Below are 22,720 nucleotides of genomic sequence, written 5' to 3'. Positions count from 1 at the left end.
ACCATCATGCAAATTCTATTCTAACATGCTACAGTGCAGTAATAATTTATTATTGCTGAGGTGCCCACCATCTTGAAATTTGACCGCCATGTTGAAATCATGTAATTATTTAGTTAGAAATGCGGGAAAAATTCCAATAGTCTCCGAAAAAATCAATTATTAATTTACAAATTGAATCGATGGATCCATGTCCACGGTTAGATTCTTGACCAGTGACAGTTGTAACTAATTATTAAATAAATTTTAAATTCTTTTTTCCGTTACCTTTCGCGGAGTTTATTAATCATAAGTCAATATACCTAACCAAAGAATTAATACAGTGACGATAAGCCTATCATGAAAGTCTAATTTTTGAATAATCTGAATAACCTATAAGCCGTTCATGTACAAAACCGCACATAAAGAACAATTGTCTTCAGTCCATGAGACCGAGTCATGTCATTATCAGACGTATAGGCTAGTCATTTCAGGACCACATGACCTTCGTCGCTAGCTAATTATATTCAATTAATCCATCGTGACATTTTTATACATTCTAAAGGAGCAAGTAACCTTGAAAAATATTTTAGTAACACCAAGAGGTGATAAACTAGTAAATATTCAATCACTACATTTTGTACTACGCGCAATCAACAAAAAGGAAGCACCATCAACGAAAAGACAGCACCACCAACGAAAAGGCAGCACCGACTACGAAAAGGCAGCACATTTGGAAGCACCGACTACGAAAAGGCAGCACATTTGGCAGCACCGACAACGAAAAGGCAGCACATTTGGAAGCACCGACAACGAAAAGGCAGCACATTTGGAAGCACCATCATCGAAAAGGCAGCACATTTGGAAGCTCCATCAACAAAAAAAGGCAAAAAGGAAGCACAAGTTACGAGATCTAAGTCTTAGTTAGAAATCAGAATACAAGAAATAAAAACATTAAATTCTTATAATTTAAATTATTTATTTTATTGCTTTACATTATACAAATGCAAGTAAAACAAGCCATTATTGTATGTAGCCAGCATTCCTCAGTTCCTTGAGTATGAAGGATATTTCTTTGATGCACGAATAGTTTCCTGCACAAAGCGAACCATGTAAAAGTCTTAGCCGGTCAACCAATATGTTTGGATCTTTCCATGATGTGTAATCAATCTCTTCTACCACCATCTTCCTTGCACCTATATAAATATTACGATCTCTGGTGTCTTCCGTTTTACCACCAACCTCAGGGTAACTTTCATGTTTGAGACGGTGATCATCACAAGCTTGATCAGATTTATTTAATATATCACGTCGTTTCCACCGTTTCGGTCTCAGGACACCGCCACATTCTTCGATCTTGGCAGCTTTAGGTGTTTCATCATAGTCTATGTCTTTGTCAACAGCCCCAGAGTCACTGTAACATCACACGGAAAAGTTCAGAACTCCAATTCGCTGTGAAACCTTTCTCAAAGACACCTTTCTGCTTGGAGATTCTCACAATGTCACCAACATTAGCTTTATGCTTGCGTGTATCTTTCTTATTCGTGTTGGTGAATACAGTCCCAAGCAGACGATCATCCTTTACATCTGTCGATGGTACATCCTCCATCGAGTACGACGTTAAAGTCGGTAAAGATGCCATCGAAGTCTCAAGAACAGGCAGTTACGCGACTTATGCACCAGAAGAAACAAACTAGGTGATCCGTACACCGTCGACGGCAGTAAGAAATTGGGCGTCCTGCTGTCTAGGACTCGTTTTTATACATTAACCGGTTTGAATAATACGCTAGTCAAATCAAGAACAATTTACTAAAATACTAGAGTCAAAACAACATTAAAAAAATAGAAGTACCATCAACAAAAAAGGCAGCAAATTTGGAAGCACCGACTACGAAAAGGCAGCACATTTGGAAGCACCGACAACGAAAAGGCAGCACATTTGGCAGCACCGACTACGAAAAGGCAGCACATTTGGAAGCACAGACTACGAAAAGGCAGCACATTTGGAAGCACCGACTAAGAAAAGGCAGCACATTCGGCAGCACCGACAACGAAAAGGCAGCACATTTGGCAGCACCGACAACGAAAAGGCAGCACATTTGGAAGCACCGACTACGAAAAGGCAGCACATTTGGAAGCACCGAATACGAAAAGGTAGCACATTTGACAGCACCGACAACGAAAAGGCAGCACATTTGGAAGCACCGACTACGAAAAGGCAGCACATTTGTAAACACCATCAACAAAAAGGAAGCACAATCGGAAGCACATTCATAGAAAAGGAAGCACAATCGGAAGCACAATCACAAAAAGGAAGCACATTTGGAAGCACAATCACAAAAAGGAAGCACATTTGGAAGCACAATCCACAAAAAGGAAGCACATTTGGAAGCACATTCAACGAAAAAGGAAGCACAATCATAGAAACAACGCACAATCGGAAGCACAATCAACAAAAAGGAAGCACAATCGGAAGCACATTCATAGAAAAGGAAGCACAATCGGAAGCACAATCACAAAAAGGAAGCACATTTGGAAGCACAATCACAAAAAGGAAGCACATTTGGAAGCACAATCCACAAAAAGGAAGCACATTTGGAAGCACATTCAACGAAAAAGGAAGCACAATCATAGAAACAACGCACAATCGGAAGCACAATCAACAAAAAGGAAGCACATTTTGGAAGCACCATCAACAAAAAGGAAGCACATTTTGGAAGCACCATCAAAAAGGCAGCACATTTTGGAAGCACAATCAAAAAAGGCAGCACATTTGGAAGCACCATCAACAAAAGAAGGAAGCACATTTTGGAAGCACAATCAAAAAAGGCAGCACATTTGGTAACACAAGTTACGAGAACTAAGTCTTAGTTAGAAATCAGAATGCAAGAAATAAAAACATTAAATTTTTACTTTTAATATTTAATTTATTTCTTAAGATTATACAAATAGAAGTAAAATAAGCCATTATTGTATGTAGCCAGCTTTCCTCAGTTCTTCGAGTATGAAGGATATTTCTTTTATGCACGAATAGTTTCCTGCACAAAGCGAGCCATGTAGAAGTCTTAGCCGGTCAACCAATATGTTTGGATCTTTCCACGATGTGTAATCAATCTCTTCTACCACCATCTCACTTGCTTGTTTATCATAAATACTTTTAATATCACAATCGTCCCAGTGATCATAATAAGCGTTATCAGATTTATTTATTATAACACATCGTTTCCATCGTTTCGGTCTCAGGACACCGTTACATTCTTCGATCTTGTCAGCTTTAGGTGCTTCATCACAGTCTATGCTTTTGTCAACGGCCTCAGAGTCACTGTTACAATCACTGTAGAAGACATCCTCTTCACCCAGATTACCATATGAATTCGATATCGATGATGTCGAAGTGCCATTATCGTCTTCATGCTTCCTTTTTAGGAGTCCATCATTTTTACAAAGTAAGAAAGATCTACTTGAATTCGACTGGAATGTATTCTCACTTTTCACGTTAAGGATTCTTCCATTGTCTTCATTCTTCCATAAATCATCATCGTCCTTCAATTTAAGTTCTTCGTCGAGATCGGAAGAGCCACGAACATAATCTCTCTCAAGACAAGGAAAATTATTGTCGTAATGCAGATCACTATTCCTTAGTCTAGTAGATCCATCGTTGTACTCTGGCTTGTACGCAGGCTTAACGTTACAAGTTCTGTCATGTCTTTTTAAGCTCTCTCTCCGCGTAAACGACTTGTTACATCGAACGCAACTTATCATATTGCGTAGTGGATTTTTAACACAGTCATTCTTCTGGTGTTGTCTTCCATTCTTTCTCAAGATAAATTCTTTGCTGCAAAACTTACACCTGTGTCCTTTCGATACAGCGACAGACACCGAATCAGGATTCATATTAGTTACTGTGACTAATGTTAGATACAAACAGACAGTTTTCCAATTGGAACCATTACTTAAATATAATTTTTTAAATATTTCTTAAGCGAGAGTTATCTCATGCAAAGGTACTTGTAGTAAGTAGTTCTGCTTTTCAACAACAGATGACACCACGTATTGCTTGCAGGTAAATATTATTTCTTTCTTTCATGCGGGATGCAGGATTCTCACTAACGATCGCAATACAGGGATGGCATCGCTAGACTCCAAGGAGAAGGTAGTTTGTTCATCCAGTTAGTGTTTCTCAGATTTCTCAGGGTATATATTATTATTATATGACTGAATAATGATTTTTTTTAAAATTCCACCTAATAAAAATAAAATAGAAGCACTCAGAGAAAACCATCAGGGATGATGTCGTTTATAAACATCATAAATTACCAATTTTTTTTAAAAAATTCCAAATTTAATTCTGATTAAGCAACATGAGAGTTCTAGCACAAGCGGGCTTGTGAACTCTTTGCTTAAGCAACATGAGAGTTCTAGCACAAGCGGGCTTGTGAACTCTTTGCTTAATCAGAATTAAATTTGGAATTTTTTAAAAAAAATTGGTAATTTATGATGTTTATAAACGACATCATCCCTGATGGTTTTCTCTGAGTGCTTCTATTTTATTTTTATTAGATGGAATTTTAAAAAAAATCATTATTCAGTCATATAATAATAATATATACCCTGAGAAATCTGAGAAACACTAACTGGATGAACAAACTACCTTCTCCTTGGAGTCTAGCGATGCCATCCCTGTATTGCGATCGTTAGTGAGAATCCTGCATCCCGCATGAAAGAAAGAAATAATATTTACCTGCAAGCAATACGTGGTGTCATCTGTTGTTGAAAAGCAGAACTACTTACAACAAGTACCTTTGCATGAGATAACTCTCGCTTAAGAAATATTTAAAAAATTATATTTAAGTAATGGTTCCAATTGGAAAACTGTCTGTTTGTATCTAACATTAGTCACAGTAACTAATATGAATCCTGATTCGGTGTCTGTCGCTGTATCGAAAGGACACAGGTGTAAGTTTTGCAGCAAAGAATTTATCTTGAGAAAGAATGGAAGACAACACCAGAAGAATGACTGTGTTAAAAATCCACTACGCAATATGATAAGTTGCGTTCGATGTAACAAGTCGTTTACGCGGAGAGAGAGCTTAAAAAGACATGACAGAACTTGTAACGTTAAGCCTGCGTACAAGCCAGAGTACAACGATGGATCTACTAGACTAAGGAATAGTGATCTGCATTACGACAATAATTTTCCTTGTCTTGAGAGAGATTATGTTCGTGGCTCTTCCGATCTCGACGAAGAACTTAAATTGAAGGACGATGATGATTTATGGAAGAATGAAGACAATGGAAGAATCCTTAACGTGAAAAGTGAGAATACATTCCAGTCGAATTCAAGTAGATCTTTCTTACTTTGTAAAAATGATGGACTCCTAAAAAGGAAGCATGAAGACGATAATGGCACTTCGACATCATCGATATCGAATTCATATGGTAATCTGGGTGAAGAGGATGTCTTCTACAGTGATTGTAACAGTGACTCTGAGGCCGTTGACAAAAGCATAGACTGTGATGAAGCACCTAAAGCTGACAAGATCGAAGAATGTAACGGTGTCCTGAGACCGAAACGATGGAAACGATGTGTTATAATAAATAAATCTGATAACGCTTATTATGATCACTGGGACGATTGTGATATTAAAAGTATTTATGATAAACAAGCAAGTGAGATGGTGGTAGAAGAGATTGATTACACATCGTGGAAAGATCCAAACATATTGGTTGACCGGCTAAGACTTCTACATGGCTCGCTTTGTGCAGGAAACTATTCGTGCATAAAAGAAATATCCTTCATACTCGAAGAACTGAGGAAAGCTGGCTACATACAATAATGGCTTATTTTACTTCTATTTGTATAATCTTAAGAAATAAATTAAATATTAAAAGTAAAAATTTAATGTTTTTATTTCTTGCATTCTGATTTCTAACTAAGACTTAGTTCTCGTAACTTGTGTTACCAAATGTGCTGCCTTTTTTGATTGTGCTTCCAAAATGTGCTTCCTTCTTTTGTTGATGGTGCTTCCAAATGTGCTGCCTTTTTTGATTGTGCTTCCAAAATGTGCTGCCTTTTTGATGGTGCTTCCAAAATGTGCTTCCTTTTTGTTGATGGTGCTTCCAAAATGTGCTTCCTTTTTGTTGATTGTGCTTCCGATTGTGCGTTGTTTCTATGATTGTGCTTCCTTTTTCGTTGAATGTGCTTCCAAATGTGCTTCCTTTTTGTGGATTGTGCTTCCAAATGTGCTTCCTTTTTGTGATTGTGCTTCCAAATGTGCTTCCTTTTTGTGATTGTGCTTCCGATTGTGCTTCCTTTTCTATGAATGTGCTTCCGATTGTGCTTCCTTTTTGTTGATGGTGTTTACAAATGTGCTGCCTTTTCGTAGTCGGTGCTTCCAAATGTGCTGCCTTTTCGTTGTCGGTGCTGTCAAATGTGCTACCTTTTCGTATTCGGTGCTTCCAAATGTGCTGCCTTTTCGTAGTCGGTGCTTCCAAATGTGCTGCCTTTTCGTTGTCGGTGCTGCCAAATGTGCTGCCTTTTCGTTGTCGGTGCTGCCGAATGTGCTGCCTTTTCTTAGTCGGTGCTTCCAAATGTGCTGCCTTTTCGTAGTCTGTGCTTCCAAATGTGCTGCCTTTTCGTAGTCGGTGCTGCCAAATGTGCTGCCTTTTCGTTGTCGGTGCTTCCAAATGTGCTGCCTTTTCGTAGTCGGTGCTTCCAAATTTGCTGCCTTTTTTGTTGATGGTACTTCTTTTTTTTTAATGTTGTTTTGACTCTAGTATTTTAGTAAATTGTTCTTGATTTGACTAGCGTATTATTCAAACCGGTTAATGTATAAAAACGAGTCCTAGACAGCAGGACGCCCAATTTCTTACTGCCGTCGACGGTGTACGGATCACCTAGTTTGTTTCTTCTGGTGCATAAGTCGCGTAACTGCCTGTTCTTGAGACTTCGATGGCATCTTTACCGACTTTAACGTCGTACTCGATGGAGGATGTACCATCGACAGATGTAAAGGATGATCGTCTGCTTGGGACTGTATTCACCAACACGAATAAGAAAGATACACGCAAGCATAAAGCTAATGTTGGTGACATTGTGAGAATCTCCAAGCAGAAAGGTGTCTTTGAGAAAGGTTTCACAGCGAATTGGAGTTCTGAACTTTTCCGTGTGATGTTACAGTGACTCTGAGGCTGTTGACAAAGACATAGACTATGATGAAACACCTAAAGCTGCCAAGATCGAAGAATGTGGCGGTGTCCTGAGACCGAAACGGTGGAAACGACGTGATATATTAAATAAATCTGATCAAGCTTGTGATGATCGCCGTCTCAAACATGAAAGTTACCCTGAGGTTGGTGGTAAAACGGAAGACACCAGAGATCGTAATATTTATAAAGGTGCAAGGAAGATGGTGGTAGAAGAGATTGATTACACATCATGGAAAGATCCAAACATATTGGTTGACCGGCTAAGACTTTTACATGGTTCGCTTTGTGCAGGAAACTATTCGTGCATCAAAGAAATATCCTTCATACTCAAGGAACTGAGGAATGCTGGCTACATACAATAATGGCTTGTTTTACTTGCATTTGTATAATGTAAAGCAATAAAATAAATAATTTAAATTATAAGAATTTAATGTTTTTATTTCTTGTATTCTGATTTCTAACTAAGACTTAGATCTCGTAACTTGTGCTTCCTTTTTGCCTTTTTTTGTTGATGGAGCTTCCAAATGTGCTGCCTTTTCGATGATGGTGCTTCCAAATGTGCTGCCTTTTCGTTGTCGGTGCTTCCAAATGTGCTGCCTTTTCGTTGTCGGTGCTGCCAAATGTGCTGCCTTTTCGTAGTCGGTGCTTCCAAATGTGCTGCCTTTTCGTAGTCGGTGCTGCCTTTTCGTTGGTGGTGCTGTCTTTTCGTTGATGGTGCTTCCTTTTTGTTGATTGCGCGTAGTACAAAATGTAGTGATTGAATATTTACTAGTTTATCACCTCTTGGTGTTACTAAAATATTTTTCAAGGTTACTTGCTCCTTTAGAATGTATAAAAATGTCACGATGGATTAATTGAATATAATTAGCTAACGACGAAGGTCATGTGGTCCTGAAATGACAAGCCTATACGTCTGATAATGACATGACTCGGTCTCATGGACTGAAGACAATTGTTCTTTATGTGCGGTTTTGTACATGAACGGCTTATAGGTTATTCAGATTATTCAAAAATTAGACTTTCATGATAGGCTTATCGTCACTGTATTAATTCTTTGGTTAGGTATATTGACTTATGATTAATAAACTCCGCGAAAGGTAACGGAAAAAAGAATTTAAAATTTATTTAATAATTAGTTACAACTGTCACTGGTCAAGAATCTAACCGTGGACATGGATCCATCGATTCAATTTGTAAATTAATAATTGATTTTTTCGGAGACTATTGGAATTTTTCCCGCATTTCTAACTAAATAATTACATGATTTCAACATGGCGGTCAAATTTCAAGATGGTGGGCACCTCAGCAATAATAAATTATTACTGCACTGTAGCATGTTAGAATAGAATTTGCATGATGGTAAGACAAGTACACACAATATGGTGACCTCCAGCAGACGAAAACATGATGGTGGCAATGACCGCTAGCATGTACTGAACATAAAATGACGGATCCGTGATGGACATCAAGGTCAAAGTCAAAGATCAATGTCGAGGTCAAATTTCAAGGTTAAGGTTAAATTTCAAGGTCAAGGTCAAAGGTCAAGGTCAAGGTCAAAGGTGTGGTGACGTCATACCAGCTGATGGTAAATACCTTGTTATTGGTGGAGGTAGGTCAGTCTGAAGGTGGCTTCTGTGGAGGAAGGATCTGTTGATTTTATATTTTTTGCCCTCGCCGGTTTCGAATCAAGGACGGGAATCGATATAAACAGAATTCTATTAAGTTAATTTTTTGATGAATTTTGAACTTTTTTTTTCATTAAAATCGTATAATAAATAAAGATTTTCAAGATGGTGTCTAAATTTAAAGATGGCGACCATAACGATAATTGTAACATTAATAGGACCCAATATGGCGGTCTTAACGAAAAGTGTAAGAATGATATGGTACTCAACCAAGATGGCGGGTGTAACGAAATATGCAACATTTATATAATCCAAGATGTTGACCGTAACAATAACTGCAACAGTGGTTTTTAAGATTTTTATTTAATTCGATTATTTAATTTTTTTAATGATTTTTAAAATTTTTCCCGATTTTATAACATAAAAATTGCGGATTTTCAAGATGGCGACCGTAACGAAAATTGCAATGGTGACGACATGATTCGAAGTTGGTGGAAATTACTAGAAATACAAAATGGCAAATGGATTAGCATGGATTAACATATGGATTAGCATAGATTGACATACGGATTAGCATAGATTGGCATACAGGTTAGCATAGATTGGTATACGAATTAGCATAGATTGGCATACGGATTGGCATAGATTGACATGGATTAGCATAGATTGGCATGGATTAGGTTAGGTTAGCATAGATTAGCATATGGATTAGGTTAGGTTAGCATAGATTAGCATATGGATTAGGTTAGGTTAGGTTAGGTTAGCATAGATTAGCATATGGATTAGGTTAGGTTAGGTTAGGTTAGGTTAGGTTTGGGTAGGTTAGGTTAGGTTAGGTTAGGTTTAGTTTAGTTTAGTTTAGTTTAGGTTAGGTTAGGTTAGGTTAGGTTAGGTTAGCATAGATTAGCATATGGATTAGGTTAAGTTAGTTTAGTTTAGTTTAGTTTAGTTTAGTATAGTTTAGTTTAGTTTAGTTTAGGTTAGGTTAGGTTAGGTTTGGTTTAGTTTAGTTTAGTTTAGGTTAGGTTAGGTTAGGTTAGGTTAGCATAGATTAGCATATGGATTAGGTTAGGTTAGTTTAGTTTAGTTTAGTTTAGTTTAGTTTAGGTTAGGTTAGGTTTGCATAGATTAGCATATGGATTAGGTTAGGTTAGGTTAGGTTAGTTTAGTTTAGGTTAGGTTAGGTTTGCATAGATTAGCATATGGATTAGGTTAGGTTAGTTTAGTTGAGTTTAGTTTAGTTTAGGTTAGGTTAGGTTAGCATAGATTAGCATATGGATTAGGTTAGGTTAGGTTAGGTTAGGTTAGGTTAGGTTAAGTTTAGTTTAGTTTAGTTTAGTTTAGTTTAGTTTAGTTTAGTTTAGTTTAGTTTAGTTTATTTTAGTTAAGTTTAGTTTAGTTTAGGTTAGGTTAGGTTAGGTTAGCATAGATTAGCATATGGATTAGGTTAGGTTAGGTTAGGTTAGTTTAGGTTAGGTTAGTTTAGGTTAGGTTAGGTTAGGTTAGGTTAGGTTTGCATAGATTAGCATATGGATTAGGTTAGGTTAGGTTAGGTTAGTTTAGTTTAGGTTAGGTTAGTTTAGTTTAGGTTAGGTTTGCATAGATTAGCATATGGATTAGGTTAGGTTAGTTTAGTTTAGTTTAGTTTAGTTTAGGTTAGGTTAGGTTAGGTTAGCATAGATTAGCATATGGATTAGGTTAGGTTAGGTTAGGTTAGGTTAGGTTAAGTTTAGTTTAGTTTAGTTTAGTTTAGTTTAGTTTAGTTTAGTTTAGTTTAGTTTAGTTTATTTTAGTTTAGTTTAGTTTAGTTTAGGTTAGGTTAGGTTAGCATAGATTAGCATATGGATTAGGTTAGGTTAGGTTAGGTTAGTTTAGGTTAGGTTAGGTTAGTTTAGGTAAGGTTAGGTTAGGTTAGGTTAGGTTAGGTTAGCATAGATTAGCATATGGATTAGGTTAGGTTAGGTTAGGTTAGTTTAGGTTAGGTTAGGTTAGGCGTGCGAAGGAAGTACCTACGGGCTCCGACCAACAGCGCTTCTCTGCTGTGAAGTATTAGGAGATCAGAACTTGAGAGGAGGTAGTAATAAAAACTTGCCGGTGCCGTTGCGCGTCGTGGAAGTAGAGCGCGCCAAAACACACGGTTGCCTGGCCGTATGTATCCGGCGTTCATAACACGTGTAGAAGTAGGCTTATATTCGTTACCTCCTGGCTGTTTATTACCGCCTAATACTTTTCATAGCGAGACGTCCTGGCGAGCTGGTCTGTCCGTCGTAACGGGACATTTTTTCGTGCGTACATGGCTGATGAACGTAACGGGACATTTTTTCTTGCGTACATGGTTGATGAATGTAACGGGACACTTTTTCGTGCGTGTATGGCTGGCGGAAGTGACGTAATCCAACATGGGTGATGAAGCGAAGCCTTAAGGTAGCTGGATCGGATCCCCGGATCCCCCACCACCCACCGGTGCGCCAGGATGAACTATATATAGGCCTACCTACTTCCATCGCTTAGAGTAAGCTACACTTGTAAACATTTGAGTGCTTAAATTACGCCCATAAGAAGCAGCAAAATCCATTGGTCACCAATTAAAACGTTACTATTTATATAATGCTTTTAGCAATGGAGCTACTTATAACTCGTGGTTAACTTGAATGAGACGGTACAAGGGATATTCAAGTAACATTTAGTACACATTCGCAGGCCATATTTTAAAAGTGTTAAGATTAGCGCGAATGCGTGCGTATGTATAAAACAACAATTCCTCAAATATACCACACAACTTTCCACATAAAGTGTCGTACGAAGTTCAATACAACGTTTAACGATAGCAGGTGCTGTTGTCCACACAATTATCAGTAAGTAATCCACAGTAAATCACTGGTATGAGAGTGGGTTATTTGTTGTTTTTTTAGGCGATATCTATATCTAGTACGTTTATTTGTATGTCTTGCGAGTGTTAGAAGCCAAAAATTGAAAGAAAAAACATTTACGTTCATAAAACTGGTATCTCAGTTCGTTTGATTTCATTTTATTTAAATTTTATTTATGGCATCAAGTATTGTCCAATTTTTAGCATGCAATGTAGCATATAATTGCATTTATTTTGAACATTTTGTTTCAAACGAAACTTTTCTTACTGTAGTTTATCAGCAGACATTTCTGCAAGTAAGCACGACCGAAAAGCAGAGGAGAAGAAGAGAGAGGAGAGACAAAATCATGGCTTTCTGTGTGCTGACAACATAATAAAGAAATGATGGGCAGGCTGAGGTGGAGGCAAGAAAGAAAAGGGGGAGAAAAGGGGAATTCCGGAAAAGAAAAAGAAGAAGAAAAAAATGTCAGTTCGTCCAATCGCGGGCGGAAAAAACGCGAACTGCGAATCACAAAAGGCGCGGAATCAAATCGTCGACGAAATAGGTCGCGTGTGAGCGACGTCTGTCCTCTGGCGCCGGCTGGCACTCGTACAGGGACTGGTGAAGAGCGAAGACTAGCGCCTCACACATTACAGGAAAACCTGTCAGGAAATTTCAGATGGTTTTTCAGAGTATTTCGGTTGACACTCGCTGTGCCACAGTTACAATAGTCCTTAAAAGAAACATTTCTACATAATTTCTAGGCATATAAGGGGGAAAAAATAATGTAATTCACAAAAATGGCAAAGTGGAATTAATATCAACGGTCTGCTGACAGGAAGACTGCTCATTATGTTTCAGCACACATTTTTTTTTCTTTTATGATATGACATTTGATTTTAATATAATAGGGAAAAGGAGAGTGTACAAGTCAAAACTTGATTTCTTATACAATTATACCCTGTCACTCTATATTTGGTTTTCTAGTGTTACACCCTGGATAAGAAGCGTAACGAACTTAATTAAAAGGTAAGAGGTTGAGAAGAAGCAACGTGATATTAACATTTTGATACTCGAATATTATAACAGTGTCCGCAATTGACAGCAGAGGTAAACATTATGACTTGGGCTCTAAGTTTCCTTTCTATACCTCGTCTCGTCTGTGAACACAATAGTGCAAGGAGGTTCAGTTTCAAGAACGGGATGTAAAAAATACATGCAATACACTACAGGCTGATAAATAAAACTGGCAGAGCCTTGTCAAACATTACGAAATACTAAAACAGTTGATCTCAAAATATTATTCATTAAAAAAACCAGGCAAAGTTGATATTAAGATTAAAAGACTAAGAAAAGATATTTTAAAATGGAGCTGCAATAAGTTTAAAACTTAACACATTATCAAGGAGAAGCCAACCAATAAAACACTACAATATAATTTGGCATAACGATCAGATTTAAATAAGTAAATAATCAAAAGACGGAATCATTCAATCGGAATCGTGTCTCCCATAAACGGAAAACGGAAATGGCATCCGTTTCCGTAAGAACGAATCTTTAAAAATGGCGAAAAACACATCGGATTTAAAGGAGTTATAAAGGTATAAATGTGCTAAAAAATAATGCATGTATAAGAAACAAATGATGTGTCTAAAACTTTTTTTTTAATCACTGAACTTCAATTTTTATTACCTAACAAGTATTAATGTGAATTAAATTTAAAGATGTTTCAAAATATTAAAAAAAAAAAAAAATACATTTAATATTACAAGTTCCAAATTTCTATCCATCAGTGCGACGCATTTATTTAATTTAAAAAAAAAAAAAAGAGTTATGGAAATTTTAAAATGTGTGATAGCTAAGGACTGGAAAAATTCGCGTTTTCAATCACCTCTCGGATAGACTCCACGATACTGTGTATACTTGTGTGAATTACACCTGATCATTGGCTACTAGCTCGAGACACCTGCTAATCGGGATGCCTGTGATTCGATAATTCTTTTGTTCGGGGTTTTTCATCGGCTCAGAGTCCTTCAGGTGTATTTTTGACCAATCACTGAACCAGAATGAATGTGAACGAGCTTGGATTCTAGCCTATCTCGAAATGAATCCGCGAATTTTTCCGGTCTCTAGTGATAGCAGAAAAGAAAACTTTGATATTGGTACATGATTGAGAAGATATTTGATGTTATCTGTCGAGGTTAAGTAGGTGGATGAAATCGGAAGCCACGTTTCTTCCACATATTTGCTGCCCGACTGCGAGCGAGCGCGGTGCAGCGGGAAGAGACTGGCCAGGGACGGGCCACGCGCGCAGGGAGGCAGGGAGGCAGTGTGGCAGGGAGGCAGGGAGGGAGGGAGGTCCCGCAGCCACGCCCTCGCGCGTCGGGCCGCGCCGCGACACGCAGCTGTCTCTGGCGAGGAGCCAGCGGCGACTCGTGGCGCAGGCGGAGGCCCTGGGCCTCCCTCGTCCGGGAGATCTCCATCAGAAATTATACTTCGGCAAGTCCTTTAGATGCAGCAAGTATTGCGTTGCAGAAAAATTGGTGAAATAAATATTTCTCTAAGTTTATTTTCCAAGAGAAATATTTCCATTTCGTTAACGGTGAGAAAATATTGCATGTTTTACTTTTATCCTGGTTTGATAACCAAGGGGAAAAAAACTAACCAAACATTGCGCTCTAAATTTGCGAAAACAGCGTTTCTCTTAAACATTATTTATAAATTAATGTTATTATCAAGAGTGTAACGTGTAATGAAATATCAAACAATCTGCAGTGTTCCAAATTATTAATGGTCGAACGCAAACTCTGCATGGATTAATAAACCACAATTGCTATGATTATAATTTGCCATAAAGGTATGCTTTAAGGATCTATGTCCCGTACCAGGTAATTGTTTAACATTTACGTTCCACGCGGTTAAATTTTCCGACTTTTTGATTGGCTGTACTTTCACAATACGAAAAAAAGAATATATATATATATCGCATGTTTTTTGCATAATTGCTGGTAAAGTTTCATTTCGAACATTTTTGTACAGCATGGATAAGGAGGTTGAAATAGAAAGTAAAACCTGATCTTTTTAGGTTAAAAGTCAATTTTACTGGGTACTATGTGATGTGTTTCAATTTCTTTCAGAAAAAATTATTTAATTTTACCTGGCATTTTAAAATCATAAGAATATTTAACACATTAAAATGCTGATAAAACTAAATATTATTTTCTGAAAATATTTTAAACCATACAACGCAGCAGCCAGCAGCATTACCTTCAAACAACAATTTTCAGTTGCTTATTCCATTTGATTCTCCTGATCCATATTGCACAAATATGTTGAAAATTCAACTTTGCCAGCTAATTATGCAAAAATTATGCCCTAAATATATATATTTTTTCATTCTGTTGAAGTTCGGCGACTCAATATGTCTGTTAAACATATAAATCAAATAATGACCTGGAAATGAACATACTCCCTTTAAGACTTTATGATTACGAGTGGTTGTGTTAGATAACCTGCTGAGATGCTGTAAAGGCGGAGACGATAATGTTTACCTAGGTTACTAAATACCGCTGACATGTTCTGACGGAACTCTCTGTTCTCTCCCGCACAGATGCGGGATTGTGGATGAAGCCCCAGATAACCTCCGCGGCGACGCGCTAAGAAGACAGAGCGCGTTCGAGCGTCGAGGCAAGGTTGGACTTCCCTTCTCCCCTCACCCGAGTATAGTCTGTATCAAGACCTAGTGCGCACTCGCGCTGCGCCTAGTTGGTGAACCTCCTGTTGCGTTCAGTTCGGTACACATGGAGTCCGCCGTTCATCGCTAGGCCTGTGCGAAAATTCGAAATGTCAGATATCAAAAGGAATAACTATGTATTCGTATTATATTCGATTCCTTACACTTTCCCTTCGAAGTAACAAATATTCGTTCGTTATTCGTAGTGTTGTGAAGATGTCCCACATCACCTCGAGTAACGATCGAAATTAAGGTAAACAGTACAATTGTTTCAATATATTAAAGGCGTGTATTCACAGTGCGAGGCTGCTCGCTGCGAATGCCTCGCGCCATCTGCCTCAGGGTGAGGCATACGCTCTTCAGCTAGTTTGTAACCACGAACGCTCACTGCGAGCACGCGAACCACCCGCATTCGTAGTGAAGGCAGTATGCAACATGTCTCTTGGTTCTAGAAATGTGCAAGTTGCTGCCGCTGCTTATATTGTGATGGCGACGATTATTGGAAAAAAACAACGGAAAAAGCGACGTAAGCGTTGGTGGGTCAAAAAGTTGTATCAAACTCGGTTAGAATATGGGAACAGACTCCTAGAAGACGTGAGATTTGAAGAAGACGTGCCAAATTTCTTGCGAATGTCCAAGCAAGATTTTGACCATTTACTTACATTGATAGAGCCTGCCGTGAAAAAACGTGACACGTACATGCGACGTGATATTACCACCAAGGAAAGATTAGCTCTTACTCTGAGATTCTTAGCTACTGGAGATTCATTTACAAGTTTGCAATACCTCTTTCGTATATCCAAACAACGAATATCTGTGATTGTTCCAGAAGTATGTGATGCACTGATTGAAGCCCTAAGGGACTACATAAAGGTAAGAAAACAATTTAGGTACTTCAAAAGATCAATATATTGTAATGTTTAACAATGTAGCTTGCATATTACAACATTTCATGTTATTATCTTTCGTCAGTCAGGTAGTGTAGTAAAGTGTCTTCTTGTTGAGGAGGCCTTGATTCAATTTCAAGTACAGCATCGGAAGGTGGAGGCGTAGGAGTTGGATGGTAGGTACTTCCAGACGAACGCTGTGTGGGCGTACTGAAAGAACTGTAGTACCCATAAGTATTAAGGACGTTGTGATTGGGGGTAAATTCTCCAATATCTGCTCTGAACAACACATCTGATATTGCCCTCTTCACATGATGTAAAGTGTTGGAGTCATATTTCCTCAGTTCACTTGCTACATGCATTCCAAAGGTTTCATAGTGGTCAGTAGGAGTAGCCGATGTCTTTTTCAAAATGGAGTATGCATCAAGTAGCATTTCATTTTGTGCGTTGTCAGCATCATTACGACGTTTTCTTTTCCTAGCTTGGGAAATGTTAGAAGTAGGCGCCGTCGCTGTACTCGTAGACGCCGCCGTTGCAGTTACAGACGCCATTGTTGTATTTGTAGACGCCGGTGGTTCATCTTCGACCGTTGCGGGTTCATCGACAATAGATTCATCATTGTATGATTCTTCTCGATTTTCCTCAGGACCCCTTTGCGTATTAGCCTGTAACCAAAAAAAAATTGTAAATACAATGTTGGATAGGGTGCGGCAGAATGAACTCCCCGATTAGCAAAGCTAATAAGGAATAGTCTAATTAAAATAAAGTATAATTTTTTAAACTCAAGAGCACATAATATAATGCTTTTACATGTTTTGGTTCTATTCAAGTTATTATACTATTACATCTATGATTCTGCAATAATTTGCTTCCAAAACGTCTTTCTTCCCTGCTATTGTTAATGGTGAAAGCTGTGTACTGTTCCAAAGGGTCTCTTCTCCATATGGCCAAAACAAACATGGCTGTTGAAGAAATGTGGCTTTTTACATAAACAAAACGTCCTCTTTGTCATTACGGCTTCCATGTTGAATTGTTATGCTTTACGTATTAAGTGATTCAACGTGACCTTTGTCCTCTGTTTACAATGCCAAAATGTCTCTTATCCTCATTATATACTTTTACAAAACGTCTCTCGTCCTATTTACTTGTACAAAATGTCCTATGTCCAACCTATTTTTTCCTTTTACACTCACAGTTTTGAGCGTAATACATTATCACTGTAAATATAAACAGTATTACAACCTATGTCAATGTTGTTCATGATTTAAATGTTACCAGGATCTAAATTATTTTCTAATACGTTTTGTGTGATTATCCACAAGTTTTGCGACATGGACAAGGGACATATTGGAATTGGTCTACTCAAATACTACCCACTAGCAGGTATCCCTGTTCTTTTAAATTGATAATGTATTTTTTTTTTTAGGTACCCTCTTCTAATGAAGAATGGTTAGCTGTAGCAAAGGAATTCGAAGAAAGGTGGAACTTCCCTCATGTTATAGGTGCAATGGATGGGAAACATGTCCAGCTTCAAGCACCATGGAACAGTGGAACTGAGTATTACAATTACAAGGGTTTCTTTAGTATTGTGCTCTTTGCATTAGTTGATGCCAACTACAATTTTTTGTATGTTGATGTTGGCTGCCCTGGTAGATTTTCAGATGGAGGCGTTTTCAAACATACCCAATTGTACAAAAAGTTAGAAAACAAGGAACTGAACATACCGAAACCAAAAGCAGTGCAAATTCCTTATAGTATTAACGTTCCTTATTTCTTATTAGGTGATAAAGCATTTGAGTTAAATGAATATACTATGACACCATTTAAAGGTACTCCACCAGTTGGTTCTATTGAAAGAATTTTTAACTACCGCCTATCCAGAGGACGTAGGGTCGTAGAGAATGCTTTTGGAGTAGCTAGTTCTACATTTCGGGTTTTGAGAAAACCAATACTACTACAACCCGAGAAGGCTAAGAAAGTAGTTTTAGTAGTTGTATATTTACACAATTTTTTGTGAAAACGATCTATCACAAATCCTATCTACACACCGCCTGGTTTCTTAGACAGAGAAGAAAATGGTCAACTTATTCCGGGTACATGGAGAAACAACAATGAATACGGTGGCTTGATCCCAATTGGACAGACACCTCGAAGAGCAAATCTAACATCCAAAAAAATCCGAACCCATCTGGCTGAGCACTTTGCCACTAATGGCTCAATTCCATGGCAAAATGACTATTAATGTTTCCCGGGAACATGGAAGACCAACAAGGAATCCGGTGGCTTGAAAAAATATGAACCATCTGTCTGAGGACTTTGCCACTAATGGCTCAATTCTATAGCAAAATAACTACCTATTAATGTGTGTTGTTACATCCTTATTTTGTAAGCTTCAACTACAGAAATGTTTTGTAAATGTACTTACATTCTCCATTGTATCGAATGTGTCATTTGGCGTGTCCTTATCAGAAAGAAAGTCAAACAATGTATATCCAAACCATTGTGACTTGTAAACATCTCCTTGGCCTGTAACATTAAAACCTCAATTACGTTCTTGCCAATTTAACTTCCAAAATACATTGTATTATACAGTACACTAAATGATAACAAAACATCTGATCCTGTCATTTGAGTTTTTAACCAATTCAACTCACATAGTAAAATTCCAAAATACATTGTATTATGTAGTAAAATAATGATTATAAACATACCAGATACTGTAACTTGACTTTTCTTTTCCCTTGACCTTTCACGTCGGTAAGAGCCCAACAGAGACGTCATCTTCTTTTTCAGATCTTTTACAGAAACATTCATTGATAGCGATATTTCGCGCCACAAGTCTTCTCTCTTGTGTTTGTTATAGTATTCAGGGTGTTTCGAGTCCCACAGTAAACGTTTCGTTTCATAACATTTAACTAATTGTCCGATCATTTCATGATTATCCATGATGACAGTTTCGTTGTGGAGGCTTGTTGAGTTTGCAGTGCAGAATTGTGTCTTGTACGATGCGAGGCAGACAGCGCAGGTATTCACTTGACGCACAGCTCGGGGCGAGGCACCTTTGAGCACTGCTCTTCTACCGACAAGCACACGGCTCGCCTCGAATTGTGCGACGCGAACGCCGCGTAGCGAGCACACCCGGTATTCACAGTCCGAGGCAAAGCCGAGCCTTCGCCACGAGGCATTCGCAGCGAGCAGCCTCGCACTGTGAATACCGGGCTTTATAGGCACGGTGTAACTACCTGAGTTTATTTTAACAGCAGAACGGCTTAAGTTCAGACACGGGGACAATCTGTAAACCTGATATTTCTTGATGAGTTGAGAACAAGGTAAGCGGAAAGTAATCACAATCGTGTTTAACTACTGTTAACCATTCTCTCGATATACCATGTATTTTGGTAGTTATTTTGGTCTAAAGGTAGGCTGCAAACAATTATACAGTTCCATCGCTTTAATGACCGGATAACAATTCCTTAGACACTCCCCTCTAGACTGTCAGCCAATCAACTACCAGCCAGCAGTGGAATGGCCGAATCACGATGACCCACTCAAAGGAAGGAGAGGTTACGTAGAAATGAATTATCCAGTAGGCAAGCAAATGCGGGTAGAGAATATACATGATTGCGAATTTCAGACTGACACCAAGCGTGTACCATGTAAAAGTGTTTGTTAAAATATGATACTTCAACTATCATAAAACATGTTTTAAAAAAAAATTCCTTACTCTTATTATTCGAATGTAAAAGAACTTTTGATATTTTTATTTGCCAATCAATGAAATTTTTTAACGCAACACCTGCTTTCTCATTGGCTCATCTAAGAGTCATACAAACTCCCTTCTCAGACAAGAGGCAGTTAAGGAGTAAAGAGTTTCATGTATATATACTAAATGATCATTGGACTCCAATAAACAGTCAGGTTTTCCCCACGATAAATTACCATACCTGTTGATTCATAACAAAAACAAAAATCTTGCTTTGTGAACACCCGCCACATTGGTAATAATACTGTAGTGACCCTCATTTTTCATCCGACTCAAAAGTAAGCAACGGTTTATAACAAACAATAAGGATTGTGAGTCACATAAATATTAATTTCTTCCCAGACACATGATGGTAGTATAACTGACTGCTGTATCAGCAATTAACATCACTGAATAAATATGATTATATATATACACACACACAGCCATACACATTAATTGGGTATGGCTAGAGACCCAAACATTGCGAGTTCATGTAATATGTTGAACTCCAAACACATGAATGTTATTTCATGCCAACTTCAATCTGACGGTAGTTGGTTTTACAAGCTCTACATTAATATGACAAGCCTACAGCAACTGGACGGTCAAATCAGATTCAGGTCACTCAAGACTATAAATTAGGGGCATGCATTTTACGCCAAAAGATTCTACGACTAGATGAAAGTTGAAGCACTGTAGCATCGTCAGTGTTTCGTGATTGGGTGAATTTCTTTCAGGCACTCGTCGATTGTTACAACACCAATCACAGTGATTCAGCGACTAAAGAGACTATCACGCCATTTCGCTTCCTTGCACCGATCTATTCCGTGGGATTTATCCTGCTTCCATTGCAGTTGACGAAATCGTCCAATTTCAACCCACGGATGCTTGTGTGTGTGTGGGGGGGGGGGGGGGGAGAGAAGACATTTCGCGTCCGGCGCAGGTGAAAATATACTGTAGTTAAAAATATGCGAGAGGGACACAACCGAAAATATATTTAAGGAGGGGGGGGGGGGGAAGAGAAATTTCCCACACAAGCAACGCGATCGCGAGGGGGTGAATTTTCACCAGACACACAACACACACACACACACACGACCGCACAGCAGTGGCGTAGCCAGGATTTGTGTATGGGGGTTGTTAAGAAGCATGCCCCCCCCCCCGTATTAAAGCGGGGAGTCCGGGGGTCCTCCTCCGGGAAAATTTGGATTTTAAGGTGTAAAATAGTGCTATATTAGCAGTTTTCGGTACTTAAATTTAAATATTGTAATGGTAAAAACTTTATTAATTTTAATATGAAATTTGTTTGAGTGATGAATAAGAAATTAATTAAAGATTTGGTGCTAAGGGGGGGGGGGGGTTTGAACCCCTAACCCCCCCCCCCCTGGCTACGCCACAGCCGCACACACATATCACATTATGCGCGCGCTTTATTTAGAACTCTCTATCGACCGTTGTGAAGAGCGCGCGCCCTAGTGCGATTACAGAGAAGAGTCAGCGGTGTGTTGGGAATGAAGTGACAGGGGGGGGGGGGGAGGGAGGAAGAGAGGGAGACGAGAGAAGCGCAGAACAAACACACATCGGCAAACGCACCACACGTGGACAGATACCGCGCACTCATTTCCCTTGCAACACGGCGCGCGAACACAACCTCGCGGGAGACACGAGCGGCCCAGGGGTTACTACGGACCGTCGCGTCACGAGAAGATGGCGGAACACAACCCACCCCCCACCACCCGTGTGGACCAATACCATAACGGCGCTACACCTGCGAACTGTGAGGTCGCGGGATCGAATACGCCTCAGGCCACGGTAGGGTTACCATCATTCCACATCTACTCGGCTAACACGCGAGAAAAAAAAGAGATGCCTTAGCATTCATAAATACTTTCCGTAACTTAAAATATTTTTTTTCCGATTTAATATAAATAGGCCTATCTTCCCTCCGGGCGACGACAAGTAAGTATAAATATTCACGCGGGCTGCTACACACTAAACTTCGACTTTAGTGTGCGCCTTGCCGTAAAAAAAATGCCGAGTTTAAAAAATACAAGGGGATTCCGCCCCCTTAAAAAACCCAGCCGTGAAAGTGACCTCGTATACAAAGACATTTAAAAATAATTGCTTATTATAGGCCAAGAGGCCACAAATTGTGCTTTAATGAAACATCAATTAATATACAAAATTACGCGCCAATTTTCGTAAAAAAAATATACTCAGTATATCTTTAAAAACGTATTTAATATACATGCAAAAATAATCAGAGCCACGTGTTGTACTGTGTTCTCACAGTATTACAAGCTACTTCTTGGCAACAGGTTTCCAAAGTAATCTTTTGTAAAAGTACAGAAAAAAATTTTTCTGTATGCTAGTCGGGAGCATGGACTAGACCATCGAGTTCAATGGACCGGCTGACGAAACGTCGTGAGGGGTGAGGAGGGGAGAGGAGAGACGCTCTGTTTAGCCTCTGTTTACATCTCAGCTTTCCCCACGCCGACGTCATGAGACAAGAAGAGCAAGTTCGCTAGTTTTTTTTTATTTCACTTTAAAAAAGTAGATGAAGGCCAAGCGAACTCTGTTCACGAAAGTCGCAGGTGAAAAATTCCATTACTTACAATGATCTGCATATATAAGTAACCGGGCATTGTCAGCCCTCAATGCAACCTCTGTATCAGTACTATACTAATAGCAATGTC

General features: G+C 38.7%; 1 protein-coding gene and 1 long non-coding RNA gene across 5 annotated transcripts in view; both read right to left on the bottom strand.

Annotated features, from left to right (window-relative positions):
- Positions 1 to 22,720, bottom strand: part of LOC134542481 (protein kinase C, brain isozyme-like) — a 490,169-nt gene that overhangs the window by 405,073 nt on the left and 62,376 nt on the right. The gene's annotated exons all lie outside the window — the stretch shown is intronic.
- Positions 10,113 to 20,917, bottom strand: LOC134542050 (uncharacterized). Its single transcript, XR_010076727.1, has 2 exons — positions 18,705 to 20,917; positions 10,113 to 16,944 (listed from the first exon to the last, which is right to left on the bottom strand). It is a non-coding gene; the product is annotated as an uncharacterized LOC134542050 (long non-coding RNA).

Source organism: Bacillus rossius, assembly GCF_032445375.1.
Source record: "Bacillus rossius redtenbacheri isolate Brsri chromosome 4 unlocalized genomic scaffold, Brsri_v3 Brsri_v3_scf4_2, whole genome shotgun sequence".
NCBI classification, from domain to species: Eukaryota; Metazoa; Arthropoda; class Insecta; order Phasmatodea; family Bacillidae; genus Bacillus; species Bacillus rossius.
The sequence above is the reverse complement of the archived record's forward strand: the minus strand, read 5'-3'. Positions and strand labels throughout refer to the sequence as shown.